This window comes from Cryptomeria japonica, chromosome 11 (assembly GCF_030272615.1).
Source record: "Cryptomeria japonica chromosome 11, Sugi_1.0, whole genome shotgun sequence".
Taxonomy (NCBI): domain Eukaryota; kingdom Viridiplantae; phylum Streptophyta; class Pinopsida; order Cupressales; family Cupressaceae; genus Cryptomeria; species Cryptomeria japonica.
In genome coordinates, this window is record NC_081415.1 from 545,953,674 (window position 1) to 545,969,495 (window position 15,822).

A 15,822-nucleotide genomic window follows, 5' to 3' on the forward strand; every position below is an offset into this window, starting at 1 on the left:
TTTAATAGAAACAATTATATAATAATATTAATAATTTGGTAGTAAAAGTTTTTTCTGCTTTTGTAAATAGTTTAATAAGAATTTATTAATTAAACACGGTGATATATGGTGTTCTGAATATCTCTTTCGTGGCTGGAGTTTCTTTATAGGCGCAAAGGAACGATGTCGGTGCTTATCAATGGACAAGGTTGAAGGTCTGTGACTAGAATGACCATTTGTTTCCTCACAAGATGGTATATTCCTTTGGCAGTGCCAAGAAAGGGGGGAATGGATTGATGGAGGGGGGCATTTTTCATTGGCCATGGTGGAGGTAGAAAACCCTTCTGTAAACCAGAGAGATGGAAAAAATCACAAAATAAAAGTGAATGCCCAAGTGCGCAGAGAGGATTAGATCAAAAGGGCATAACCCTTGTGAATCGAAAGTGGGAGTGTGGAAAAAGCAAGGTTTTTTTGGTGAAGGAAAATGAAATACCCGAGGCAATGTTGTGGAGGGCAGTATGGTGAAACCTCATGTTGAACAACATTCTAGTAGAGTTGCCACAATAACTCTAGATGAGGAAATGGAAAATGAAATGGTCGAATACGAGAGGTTTTTTTCAAAGAGAGGCTTGATTGGGAAGTTCAGAGGGCTTTGGCCAAGCCTCTAATGTTTGCATTAGTGGATTAAAGAATCTTGGGCCCCCGTTTTGGAGGGGGATGTAGAAATCTATTTGGGTGTTCGAGGGTTTTTTGTGGTAGTTTTTGACAGTATGTAAGACAAGAACATGATTCCCAGTGACTATCAATGGAGTTGGAAGGATTTACACTTGCCAATGTTAAAGCTATGGTACCCAAAGTTCAACCTTGCAACTGAATCATTTGATAAGGTACCAATATGGGTAAGATTTCCAAACTATTCGTTTTAATTTTGGTTTGAATCGTGTTTTGAGGTTATAGGCAATTCGTTGGGTAAATTTTTTATGGTAGATGAGGATTCTTTAAATTTGCTCCATACAACATATGCTTAGATATTGGTGGAAATGGATTTTACATAGAATTTTTGGAGGAGGTTTCACTTAAAGCTGTTAAGGGATGTTGGTTGCAACCCATTGATTTTGAAGGGATTCCCTTTAGATGTTGTAGATGCTTCCAAATAAGGCATTTGGTAGCACAGTGTACCAAGTGCAAATCAAATAAGCTTGCATTGTGGTGGAATGAGATATCTTCCCACCTTGATTTAGTGGAGAAAGAAATTACGAGTCAATAAGAAGCCTTAAAGACAAGGACAAAAAAGGGAAAATGTAATGGAAATATTTCACAATATTTAAAGGTCTCAAGTAGGATGACACAAGTTAGTGATTCACAAGATTGTGCTATGATTGATTATGGTAAGGTGAAGGATAAGGTGATCAAGACAAAACCCTCAGATAGGATAGATATGGGGGGAAATTTTGTCATTCGAGAAAATGTGGAAGAGAACCTAAAAACAACTTTTTTTTAGGAAGGATGGACTATAGTGTCAAGGAAGAGGACAAGAAATCAAAGAAGGAAGGAAATTTTAATATGCTCTTACACTCTCATACTAAAGGAACTGCAAGGGTGCAACTTTGAGCCTTTGTCACTTGTTCATGGGTGTTTTTAATAGTTTTTGTGACTTTGGGTAGGTGGCTCCCCTATTGTAACCCCACTTGGTTCGGGCCAGGCTTAAAACCTTATATCAATTAAATAAACTCACTATTACTAACCAAAAAAATAATAGTTTGATATTAATTACAAAATCATAATATAATAATGATTTAATATTAGTTACAATATGATAATATTAATTTTTTAAAATGTGGAATAATGAATAAATATGATCTCTTTTTGTGTACTTTATTTATATTTTTCTAAAGATAGATATGCCAGTAACAAGATGGATGATGATAATATTACTAAAGAAACCTCTACAATTGGGGTTGACCTTGCGGTGTGATGGTGAAGTCATTAAAATGTTAATGCTACAACTAGTCTCATAAAAAATAGAATCAAAGGTGAAGAAAAAATATTATTTATAAAATGTTTGATAAACACTTTGCCACGTCCCTTCAAAAATGCACATACAAGGTTATAAATCGCTACCCATTTTTTTGAGTTTTATCAAAGGAAGAAAAACCATCTCCACTAAGGTAATATTCATCCTAGGTGTTCAACATTGCAAATATAGGAAAAATTAAAGATTGACTTACGATGGAGAGACTAATTGCTATCAAAGATGATGTTCTAGAAGAAAAATCTCAACAAGCTATTTTGATTGGATAGTGAACTCATTTGGTGGAATTTATAATTGTATTAATTTATATTATGGATAATGTGGGAAATGATTCAATTTAAATCAATTTAGTTACGATAATGTAATGGAATTAGAAAATATGAATAATTTTAATAAATTAAGACTTGGTAAATGTGGAAATTAGTGTATACATGGTTTTAGTGTCTTCATGTCAAATTGTGATGTAGTACATTTAATCTCACCCTTGCTAGGGGCACCTAACTACTCACCTCTATTCTCATGGCAAGAGCTAGTTGAGTTGTGGTTGGACCAATAGGTTGTTCTATTCATGGGAAGTAGAATGTCATGAATGGTGATTACATTATTTAAATGGCCTATTTATATGTCAATTTGATGGTTGTTTTTGTAAATATAAGAGACTAAAACTTATAATAATTCAAATAGTGTTTCTTGTCTCCCTTATAAACTCTAAATATTGCCTTGTTGATTATCTAAACTTAAATTTTTAATATTTTAAGATACGAGTCCTTAGAGTATTTTTCTATATTTTTTTTTTGTAGGATTTAGGTTTGTCCCCAAACAATTTATTAGTTGGGCTTTCTTGAACTAGTAGGTTTTTCTTTCACTTATAGTTCAACCACATGTTTTTATATCTCAATCTTCCACACTCAAACTCGACATTATGAAAATTTAAATAGATTTTATTAAAAGTATTAGTATAATATTAAAATGAATGAAAATTTCTAATTTTTTTAATAAATTTAAAACTTGAGGCCTTTATAGAAAATTATTAGAAAACCAATGAACATGGTCAAAAGTGAACATAAACCTTAAATGATATCACAAAATATGACTAAAGGACTTGTAAATCTAGCAACAAATATTAGCAAATTGTTAGATATTTCTTCCTTGAACCTCTTGGATATATATAGATTCCTAATGATGATTTAAAGAAGAGATTTAGAAGCTTGATCAATCTTACTTGTTAAGTAATTTATGGAAGACAATTCCCTCGTTGATTAAACTTACAGACACCATGGATTTGATTAATTTCTTTACCTTTGTGGATATGGTTTGTAAGCATGTTCATGAATAATAATGACTACATTATATATTCCCTCCACTTGATCTCTTCTCTTCATAATGAATTTAGTCATGGTCTCCTCTCCATCTCTACTAATAGACTATTTTCCTTACAAATATTTCATTGAAATTACTAAGCATGACCTCAACATCTCCTCATTTTCCAGTTATCTATTTTTTTTGTAGGATAATGACATATTTAATGCTTATAAACTATAAATTTCCCTATTGATATCTTTTGTTAGCTTCACTAGTTTTTTTCTAAATCAATTGACGGTGCTCTTCTTTGTGATTACTTTAAAATTTTGAGTTTCTCTATTAATCATAATAGGCACATTCATTGGTCATTTGTATTACTTCACCTTCTCAATAAATTCTACCTTTTCTACCAATTATTTACCTTTTGTTCATTTTATATGAGCTTTCCCAAGACCTTACCAATGAACACTAGATTTATTTGACATATATATAGATTATTTTATTTTAGAATTATTTATTCTTTTAAGTTATCTATCATTTCAATGATTGCATATTTATTCAACCCTTTATTTTTCCTAGACCAAGAAGTAGACTTGATCCTTCACATTATTTGACATGGCCTTGATAAGGGATACTATTTCTTCTATTCACCTTTCTACACATTGAAACCCCTAAAATGTTCATATTTAGACTCTACAACTTATCAACCTAACATTATTTGACATGGCCTTGATAAGGGATACTATTTCTTCTATTCACCTTTCTACACATTGAAACCCCTAAAATGTTCATATTTAGACTCTACAACTTATTAACCTAATGACCTTCATTTTCTGTTGAGTGACATCTTCACTTTTCATTTCCCTTTATTGTAGTTTACTTCAATTGACACTTCTTTAATTTTAATGTCTATATTATGATAAATCTAGGATTGTTAGGCCGTCCATATTATCTAATTTATATCCAACACCCTCAATATTATACTTTATTCTAAAATGGTGTTCCAATTATTTTGAGTAGTAATAATATGGACGACCATACTAATAGTAGATATTGTAAGTAGTACAAGTGAGAGTTAAATATAATTGGGATGTCTAGTGAGGTAGGAATCATGCAAGTGAAATCCAACACATGAATATATTTTGTAGAAGTTGGAGACATTAACAAAATACTTAAAAAATGTCAACTATAGATGTAGAAATAAATGGACTTGACATTATTGAACTAGGGGAACTAACTAATATTAGTGAATCATAACACAAAGTTCTTAATATTGCAGGTAGGAAACTAAAGGGTGTGGAACTTTTAAGGGTTTGAAATCAATAGTAGAAATCGATAAATTTTAGTAGGTAGGAAAAATGATGATTTAAAAATAAATAAATGTACATTTAAAACACTAGAAATAAAACTTACAATAGTAATTAAAAAGGTAGATATTGGTACATTTATACCAACAATAACTAAGTAATAGAGAAAACATGCTTGAAAGGATGAAGACATAGGTAATGATATTCTTGGAATATTGAATAGTATGCATGACACTTGGAATATGAATGCTTGAATGAGTTTTTGGAAAAAAAACTACACTAATAGGTGTTGTTGAGGAGGGTCTAACCTAAGATGATCCCTTACAATTCTCAATTCCTTCCAAACCCATCTAATCTAGAGATCTCTAAATGCAATCATTAGCAATACTCCTCGTTTGGGATCTTTCATCAAATTTTATGAGAAGGATAGCTTTGTATTCCATCCACTCTTTAGTTTATCTCTTGACATTACCTAGTGAAAATTTTACATCAATCTCAACTATAAAGTTGTCTATTTCATTTGGAGTGTTCAATACAAGATCATCTTTAGCCCCTAACAACCTATTAACTATAATCTTACTCATTTCATCTTTGTGATACATTCCATAATTATTATACTTATCGTTAGCTATCAGATTATCATGAATTAAAGTGGTTCATTTTTATATTAATAATTTATTGTTTCTACCCCCTAGACTAAAATAACTATCCATGATCAAATCAAAAAGACTTTAATCAACTGACCAATTTTGGATATCCAAGAAAAAATATATGATTCCCTCTTTAGATAGGATGGGATAGAAAGAATCTTGACTGGTCTCTTTTTACTCAATAAGACTATTAAATTTTTAATCAAATTTTGAAGACAAAATTGGCTTGAGACACCGACATGGATTATAAAATGACCTCAAAAATATGGTTTGAGGTGTATCCTATTGATTGGGATAGGAAATTACTCTCCATTTTGACTTGAAAGCTAGAAAGCATTAGCCTATTTGTAGTTGGTTATGATGTATGGGTCAATTCAAATGACATAGAAAAATGTATGTCTTCCAATGTTTCCTCTATCTTCATCCCATGTCAAGACTAAATTTCCTTCCTTGAAGGTCTTGTGAAATAATTTATTGTCAAAAGATCTCCTAGCTCATGCCTAATGAGCTTCAAGGGTGTTCATATATTTTCTTCTTGTCTCCTCTAAATCCATCAACATGGCCAACCTCACTATCATTACACCATTATCTATCATTTCCAACTATTGTGCAAGTTGAAGAGTGGACAACTTTAATGATGGATGAGTTCTTGCTTCTCTTCCATAGACAAGCATAAAATGACAATTGGCAATGACAATGATTGAAATTGGATATTTTGTTCCAAGGAATGAAAAGAATAATCTACTACTTCAACTCCCAACACCAATTATAAATATTTTTAGAGATACATGGGTATTGGATAATTATTAATCTTAAAAATGTTATCAAACATGCATATGAAATAGACTTATGTGATTTTGAAATTGAAGAATTTTTTAAAGTCATTTTGGCCTATAATAAGGTCATGTATTTATCATACTAAGGAATAGTTCACTATGGATGTGCAAATAAATAGGTTCACTACAATTTCATGACCTAATAATGTCAAGAGATTGTTAGTCAGTTCAAATAATCGGAAGACAACTGAGAAGGGGGGTGAATTAGTTGTCACAGATTACCGAAACCATTAGCAATTAAAACTTTAATACCGAAACCTAAAACATTAATACCAGAATGCTTAAACCAAATACCGGAATAGCAGTTAAATCAATTAAGCATAAATAATAATCACAGAATAAATACCATCCACATGACACCGATATTTATACGTGGAAAAAATGATAAAGGGAAAAACCATGGTGGGAAGCCTACCCACAGTCAGATAATACTTCTGTAGTAAGTATGTGAATTACAATTGAGGGGCCCCCACTTGCAGGAAGGCCAACAACCTAGAGCGCACTGCTCATCACAAAAGGAGTCTCACTGACTACATAGAAATCCAGACTACAATCCGGAGAAGTGTTTGAACTGCAAAGATAGCATCTCCTATGCCTGAGTACAGTTCTGGTTAAGCTCAATACCGGAGGACTAAATCCTCTTACATAAACCCAATTCGATCTCCAATGATCGACCAAATCCTCTGCCTGAATGATATTACATTATTCACACATTACATATCCATATCCCATACCATGGTCTAATCTACAATGAGATCTTACATCTATATATACAAACCCTCGACCATAAACAATCAGGTCAACTACCAGACAATAAACCAATTACATAATTACAAAACATGTCGGCCTTAGACCAAACAAATAATATCCAACACATAAGACATCCCTAAAACACATCGAGAGGTCCAATCCACATGTTACATTAAACCGGTCCATAACCTAGATCGACTGGGACCCAATATTGGTCCACACGTTACATTAAACCGGTCCATAACCCAGATCAACCATGACCAAATATAGGTCCACACGCTACAAAAATGATCTCCATCTGCCAAGTCTCGAACATGATCACCATCAGCATCTTGAAACTCCACCAGAAGTTGCACCAATACCACTTATGCATATCATAAAAGATCTTCATCAAAAGCTCTGCCAGTGAAACCCTCGCCTGAACCAAAAGCCAAGCTTCTAAGCAAACAGGATAGCATCCGATCACCAGACCAAAACCAACTTACTGAATATGAACATGAGTATCATGAATAAGCCAATCCCATAACCAAACCATACTGGAGCCTACCGGATCATGTCGAATCCAAACCAACCAGAAACTACTCAACCTATCGGGACCACAAGGGGGTCGATAAAGCATCCAAACAACTAGAGTTGGTATCAATGATAAAACATCAATGCAACACATAATCAATTCCACCAAATGGCCAACAATTTCCCCCTTTGGCATTGATGGCAACACTAGATGTGAAAAACATCTAAGTACCAAGAAATGCCAAACAAGTCCCCCCCTATGGAAGCCAAGCAACAATCTCCCACTCAAAGATATAGCAATGAAGTTCTAAAACAAAGACCAAACTCCCCCTATGAATAATATCTCTGTAAATAATTGAATTATACATATATCTCTCCCTCTGATGTATACAACTCCTTTTTCTTTTTCACATCAATATCTCTCCCCCTTTGACATCAATGCCAAAAATCTGAGAAAAATATCAAAGCAAAAACATAAACCACTGAAACATAAAGCTGACTACTCCCCCTGAGCAGTAGCATCCCCACATCAGTGCCAGAATGAAAAATATCTTTGATAGTGCATACCAGACTGATGCCAAACCGCATCAATCAAGTCTCTGCCAGAGGAGCAAAAATCCCCAATCTGCCTCTGAAATACTCAAATGATTCCTTAGGCAAAGGTTTAGTGAAAATATCTACAATATGCTCTTTAGTGTTCACATAAACTAGTCTAACTTCATTTGCTTCCACCTTTTCCTTCAAAAAGTTGTAGTTGATAGATATGTGCATTGTCTTAGAATGAAATGTCAGATTCTTTGATATATCAATAGCAACAAAGTTATCACAATGAATAACTACCGGTCCATTACAATCCACCTTTATATCCTTCAACATTTGCTTCATCCATAAAACCTGTGTACAGTTAGTAGCAGTAGCAACATACTCAGCTTCAACAGTAGATAAAGAAGTACATGTTTGTTTCTTGCTGATCCATGAAACCAACTTCTTTCCAAGAAAGAAAGCTCCACTGGAAGTACTTTTCTAGTCATCAACATCTCTAGCCCAACCAACATCTGTATATGCACATAAAGTAAAGTCATAATCCTTAGGGTGCCACAAACCATATTTCTGATGTGCCTTGCAAGTATCTAAAAATATTTTTCACTGCATTCTCATGATTTTCTCTAGGATCACTCTGAAATCTTGATACAATACAAACAACATTCATTATGCCGGGTCTAGTCTGAGTCAAATAAAGTAGACATCCAATCATAGATTTGTATCTTGTAGGATTTACCGGTGCAAAAACATCTTTTCTTGTCAATTTATCACTTGTAACCATAGGAGTACTTACCGGTTTAGAATCTCCCATACCAAATTTCTTCAACAATTCCTTAGCATACTTAGTTTGACAAATGAAAATACCTGTGTCAGTCTGAGTAATTTGCAAACCTAAGAAAAAATTCATCTCACCAATCATAGACACTCCAAATTCTTTCTCCATATTCTTAGAAAATTCTATGCATAACTTAACTTCACCTCCAAAAATAATGTCATCAACAATACTTCAATAATCAGTATATCATCATCAGTGATTTTATAATATAAATTACTGTCAGCATTACCCTTAGTAAAACCAAGATTCAAAAGATATTTATCCAACCTTGCATACCAAGCTCTAGGTGCTTGTTTCAATCCATATAAAGCTTTCCTTAATCTGCAAACCATGTTTGTATCATCTGATAGTGAAAAACCATCAGGTTGCTCAATATAAACTTCCTCATCAAGATCTCCATTCAAAAATGCACACTTAACATCCATCTGATAAACCTTGTAGTTTTTATGGGAAACATAGGCAAGAAATAATCTTACAGCTTCAATCCTAGCTACAGGTGCAAAAGTCTCTCCATAATCAATTCCTTCCTTCTAAGAATATCCTTTGCAAACCAATCTAGCTTTGTTCCTTATAACTTGACCATCCTCATTCAATTTATTCCTAAAAACCCATTTAGTTCCAATAACATTCTTATTTTTAGGTCGAGGAACCAAAGTCCATGTGTTATTTTTCTCAATCTGATCTAATTCTTCTTCCATAGCTTTCAACCAATATTCATCTGTACGTGCCTCAATTACTAATACTGGTTCAACTTGTGAAATTAAACATACCTTATTAGTTGCCAGTCTTCTTCTTGTCATCACTCCATTGTTCTTATCCCCAATGACTTGATCTTCTGAATGATTCAATCTCACATACCTAGGAGTCTTCTGACTCTCCGTTCCTCTTCCCGGTTCTTCAGTTACTGTAGAATTTTTTGATACTGCCAGAGTAACTGGTTCAACACTCTGTTTTGGTAAAGGTGCTATTGGTTCATATATAATCATTTCCATTGCCAGTTCCTTCTCATAAACTCTTATTTGACCTCTATTCAGCTCATCCACTTTGACATTAGCACTCTCCACAATTCTCTGCAATCTCTTGTTATAACATCTATATGCCTTGCTTTCATCAGAATAACCAAGAAATATACCTTCATCACATCTAGGATCAAATTTGCCAATGATTCATCTCTCCTGATATAACATTTACTACCAAAGATTCTGAAATACTTAACTGTAGGTGTATTGCCAAACCATAATTCATAAGGAGTCTTACCGGTTTCTCCTTTGATATGTACTCTGTTGAATGTATAAACCGTTGTGCTCACTGCTTCTCTCCAGTAGATATGAGGTAGACTAGCTTCCATCATCATTGTTCTAGCAACATCCAAGATAGTTCTGTTCTTCCTTTCCACAACTCCATTCTACTGAGGTGTCCGGGGAGCAGAAAATTGTCTTCTTATACCATGCTTCTCACAAAAGTTATTAAACTCACCGGATGTGAATTCTCCACCATGATCTAACCTCAAACATTTAATCTTCAATCCCGTCTCAGTTTCCACTTTAGCCTTAAAGATTTTAAACTTTTCAAATGCCTCATATTTTTATTTTAAAAAAGTAATCCACATCATTCTAGAATAATCATCAATGATTAGCATGAAATATCTATCACCTTGAAATTTTTTAACTCTAGCAGAGCCATAGAAATCAATATGAATAAGATCAAGAACATCATTAGATTTATCTTGTATACTCCTAAAAGAGGTTCTGACCTGTTTCCCCATTTGACATTCTTTACATACCAGATTATAGGGCTTCATAATCTTAGGTATATCTCTAACTGCCTTAGTTGGACTGATCTTCACAATGCAATCAAAATTCACATGACACGACCTTTTATGCCATAGCCAACTCTCATCAATTTGTGTAATCAAACATGTCTTCTCATCGGAATTCAAATGAAATATATTACCTTTTGTTTGTGTATTGGTTACAATCTCCAAACCAGATCTATTAATGATTTTGCATTTTCCATCCTTGAACTGTAATTGAAATCCCCTTATCCACCAATTGTCCTACACTCAAAATATTATTCCTTAAACCTTCAACATAATAAACATTGTCAGTATTGTTCTTACCATCCAATGATATAGTTCCTTTTCCTTTGATCATACATGCTTTGTCATCTCCAAATCTAACTAGACCACCATCAAATTCTTGCAAAGATAGAAACTTCCCTTTATCTCCAGTCATATGATGTGAACAACCACTATCAATTACTCATTCATCCTTGTCTTCAATTTTAGCAACAAGTGCCTTCTCTTCAGGTACATTTTCTTCCAGTGCCAGAACATCTTCCTTGATAGCCAGGAACACCCATTCCTTCCCATTGCCGGAACCACTAGCAGAGTCTTCTACTGGTTCATCATCAAAATCAGTAATGCCTTCCTCATCTACTATGTAGCATGATTTGTCTCTGTTTTTCCTATACTTATACTTGTTTAGATATCTAGGGTTAGGCTTAAAAGATCTTCTAACTCTTTCTTCAAATCTTGAATTCCTTTCAGGACATCTAGATGCAAAATGACCAATCTTATTACATGAAAAACATTTAAAAGGTGCTTTTCCTTCATACTTACTTCCTACCGGTCCTTTAGGTACTCTTCTGGCAAATAGGGCTTTAAGTTGCTCAAATTCTTCAAGCTCAAAAGCAGATAGTTTCCCAACCAAGGTATCTCTGTTGACATATGTATTAGCCATTGTTCTCAACTCATTAATAGCAGTAGCCTTCATCTTGTAAGTTGGTGGTAGGGCTCTCAAGACTTTAGAAACAATTTCATCTTCACTTAGAGTTCCACCACAACATTTAATTCCCATAACAATCTCATTTACCCTTTCCATGAATGCAGTAATCCTTTCATCTTCTTCCATCTTCAGGTTTTCATATCTCACCCGGTAACCATCAAGTTTAGCAATCTTCACTGTAGGGTCACTTTCATTAAGAGTCTCCAACTTATCCCATATAGCCTTTCCAGATGATTTGTCGGTTAATCCCATTATTTGCTGATCAGAAAGTGCACACAAGAGGGATTCTCTTTCTCTACAATCATTCTCAAGCTCCTTATCTAGTTTTGCCAAAGGAGGATTTCTAGATGCCGGATTATAAGGTGTGACACCATTCTGTATGATCTCCCAAATCTCCTTGCCAAGACATCTCAGATGAGTCTCCATTCGAATCTTCCATACTATGTAATTTGTTCCATTAAGCCTAGGAATATCCCTTCGAAAGATAGCTCTAGATGAACTGGATGAACTTGAACTATTAGTCACCATAGGATCTTCCTCAAGCGGTTAAGCTTTCTGTAGAGAAAACCAAAGCTCTGATACCAATTGTTAGATAGTTCAAATAACCGAAAGACAACTGAGAAGGGGGGGGGGTGAATCAGTTGTCACAGATTACCAGAACCATTAGCAATTAAACTTTAATACCAGAACCTAAAACCTAAAACATTAATACCAAAATGCTTAAACCAAATACCGAAATAATAGTTAAACCAATTAAGCATAAATAATAATCAAAGAATAAATATCATCCACATGACACTGAGATTTATACGTGGAAAACTCAGTAAAGGGAAAAACCACGGTGAGAAGCCTACCCACAGTTAGATAATATTTATGCAATAAGTATGTGAATTACAATTGAGGGGCCTACACTTGTAGGAAGGCCAACAGCCTAGAGCGCACTGCTCATCACAAAAGGAGTCTCACTGACAACATAGAAATCCAAACTACAATCCAAATAAGTGTTTGAACTGCAAAGATAACATCTCCTATGCCTGAGTACAATTTCGGTTAAGCTCAATACTGGAGGACTAAATCCTCTTACATAAACCCAATTCGATCTCCAATGATCGACCAAATCCTTTGCCTGAATGATATTACATTATTCACACATTACATATCCATATCCCATACCATGATCTAATCTACAATGAGATCTTACATCTATATATACAAACCCTCGATCATAAACAATCAAGTCGACTACTAGACAATAAACCAATTACATAATTACAAAACATGTCGGCCTTAGACCAAACAAATAATATCCAACACATAAGACATCCTGGAAACACATCAAGAAGTCCAATCGACATGTTACATTAAACTAGTCCATAACCTAGATCAACCGGGACCCAATATAGGTCCACACGCTACAACAATGATCTCCATTCACCAAGTCTTGAACATGATCATCATCAACATCCTGAAACTCCACGAGAAGCTGCACCAACACCACTTATGCATATAATTAAAGATCTTCATCAAAAGCTATGCGGGTGAAAACCCTCGCCGAAACCAGAAGCCAAGCTTCTAAGCAAATAGGATAGCATCCGATCACCAGACCAAAACCAACTTACTGAATATGAACATGCGTATCATGAATAAGCCAATTCCATAACCAAACCATACTGGAGCCTACCGAATCATGCCATATCTAAACCAACCAGAAACTACTCAACCTACCGGGACCAAAAGGGTGCCGGTAAAGCATCCAAACAACTAGTGTTGGCATCAATGACAAAACATCAATGCAACTTATAATCAATTCCACCAAAAGGCCAATAGAGATTGTGCTAAAACTTTATAAATTTGGTTTCTTCAGTAGCATAATCCTCTCACAACGAGTTTGAAGATTATGCTATTGTATCTGGAATCTATTTTACTCTAGATATAGATGATTTTTTTTATTTTATTAAGACAAGCTTTAAGTCTATAGTTACTCAGAGTGTGAATGAGTATATTCATAGACCAACTTATTATTCCCTTCCATGAATGGGATTCTATCTTATGACTATTAATTGGTTTCCTACTTAAGGTCTATATTGAAGATGGAGAACCTATGTTGTTAATAACATTATTAGCAATATGAATAGAGTGGGACATGATGATGCTTGAGGAGCTTTATCAACTAGTTGTTTGATATAGACAAATACCATCAAATTGGGATGCTTTGTGGATCCCATTATCTGAGACAATATTGTCTCAAATACCTTTTCAATAAAGGTGCTAAATAAAGTGAGCACATATTCTTGTCTATTTTGTGATGTCAATCACATTAAGATTTGACAATAGGATACACACTTGTCTAAAAAATGAGATCCTTGCAGTTGTGTGTGGGTATTAAGTGGTATCTTTTTTAGCCCCTCAAAAGTGATCTTTATCTCCCACTAGGAAATTTGTTCATGATATTATGTATTTATAACTATCTACAACCTTAGTATGTTGATAAAGTAGTCAAAGTGTCAATCTCCTATGGTTAGATTCCAAAATTATTAAAACACTAAGGTTAAAAGATCAACGAGGCCTAGTATAAAGCCACCAAGTTGTCTCGTTATTCACATTAGAAGACTAGCTCGTTTGATTTATAGGTTTATTCTTAGACATTTATAGACATATGCTCTTATTTTGCACTTAGTGAGATCTAAATTATCATGAATCTATATATCTTAGTATTTTGAAGCTATTGATTTAATCATCTTTTAACATCAAAATATCAAACTGGTATCATGATTTCCTTTCATTGGCTAGAAAAATCTAGGCACAAATAGAATCTTTCTTGCCACATGTGTATTTTCCTTCTCACTAGAGGCCATCCAATAAAAGATGAAGATTTATCTAAATTCATTCAAAAATTCCTTTCGATTAAGTGGTATGGTACTATTTGTTTTATAGCCACGTCTTTGCCTTATTACATCCAAAGTAGGTCCAACGCGGACTAAGAACTATACATCCTAAAGTTTAATAATTATTTTTAATTGTCATGTTGATTGTTAGTGTTGTTAAAAGTGATGAACCATGAAAAATATTATTAAGGCATAAGATTATTATAACCACAACTAAAGGAAAATGGCATAAATTGATCTGCTTAGAAAAATTCTTCTTTGTCATTCTTTTGAATTAGATCCTCCTTTCTAAGTCAATTCATTTCGAAAGTTTGGTAGCAAGTATGTCATTTCTCAAATTGAAAAGTTCTCACTATAACATGATTTTAGCTCTATTCTTTTTTCAAGATCTATTGGAATAAACATATCAAATATCAAGAGAAATAATTAGCCATCAACAATCATAAGAAAGCTTATCATTTATTCAAGAAAACGGTTCAATAATTTAGTGTTATATGGAACTTCACTTCTTTGCATTGTTCTCCTTGACAAGTCATTAAAGAGTATTTTGATTTGAATAATAATTACAATTAGTTTCTTATTTTTGTGTAATATTTGATTTCCTTTATTTAACAATTAAAGCATACACCCCAAAATTGTGTAATTTCTTTCAAAAGATTGGCATTGGCTCTTTTTCCAAATTTTTCCTTTCTTTTCCTAAAAACAAATATATCTCCTAATCCTTCCCAAAATGTCTTTAATTCTCCACCTCAACTTTAAAATGGGAAAACAAATGCAATCATAAATATTAAGAAAAATTGAGTGCAAATGTCTAGAAATTCTATGGTAAATATATACTCAAACTCTTGCTTGAAAATTATTATATTGCAGATTGTTTATTGGTGATAAACCAAAATGATTGTTCATTTAATTAATTAAATATCCCTTTTGTTGTTACTTCACAATATGCCTTAATTTATTATTGAAGAAATTAAAAAAAATTCTCTTTTAATAATCTTAATTCTAATCTTTTGATATGACATGATCTTATAACTAACATACCTATCTTTAAAAAAAATTATGTAAAAGACACTAGAGACATCATTCTCAAGTGCCTATATTCTATTGATTTTTTAATTATTAAAATAAAATAAGTACCTAGAACATAGATTTTTCTAAAGATAGGTATCCTGGTTTACATTTATTGAAGTGTTTGTTGTGTGTGTGTGTGTGTGTGTGTGTGTGTGTGTGTGTGTGTGTGTGTGTGTGTGTGTGTGTGTGTCTATATATATATATAATTAAAAATAATTATGAACATAAATAATCTTTAAGTTTTAATCTAATATTCAATATAGGTAAATAAAACTTTCTAGAAGTCCTCTTACTTTATATTGTCACATTTATCATCTAGCTAATTTTTTATTT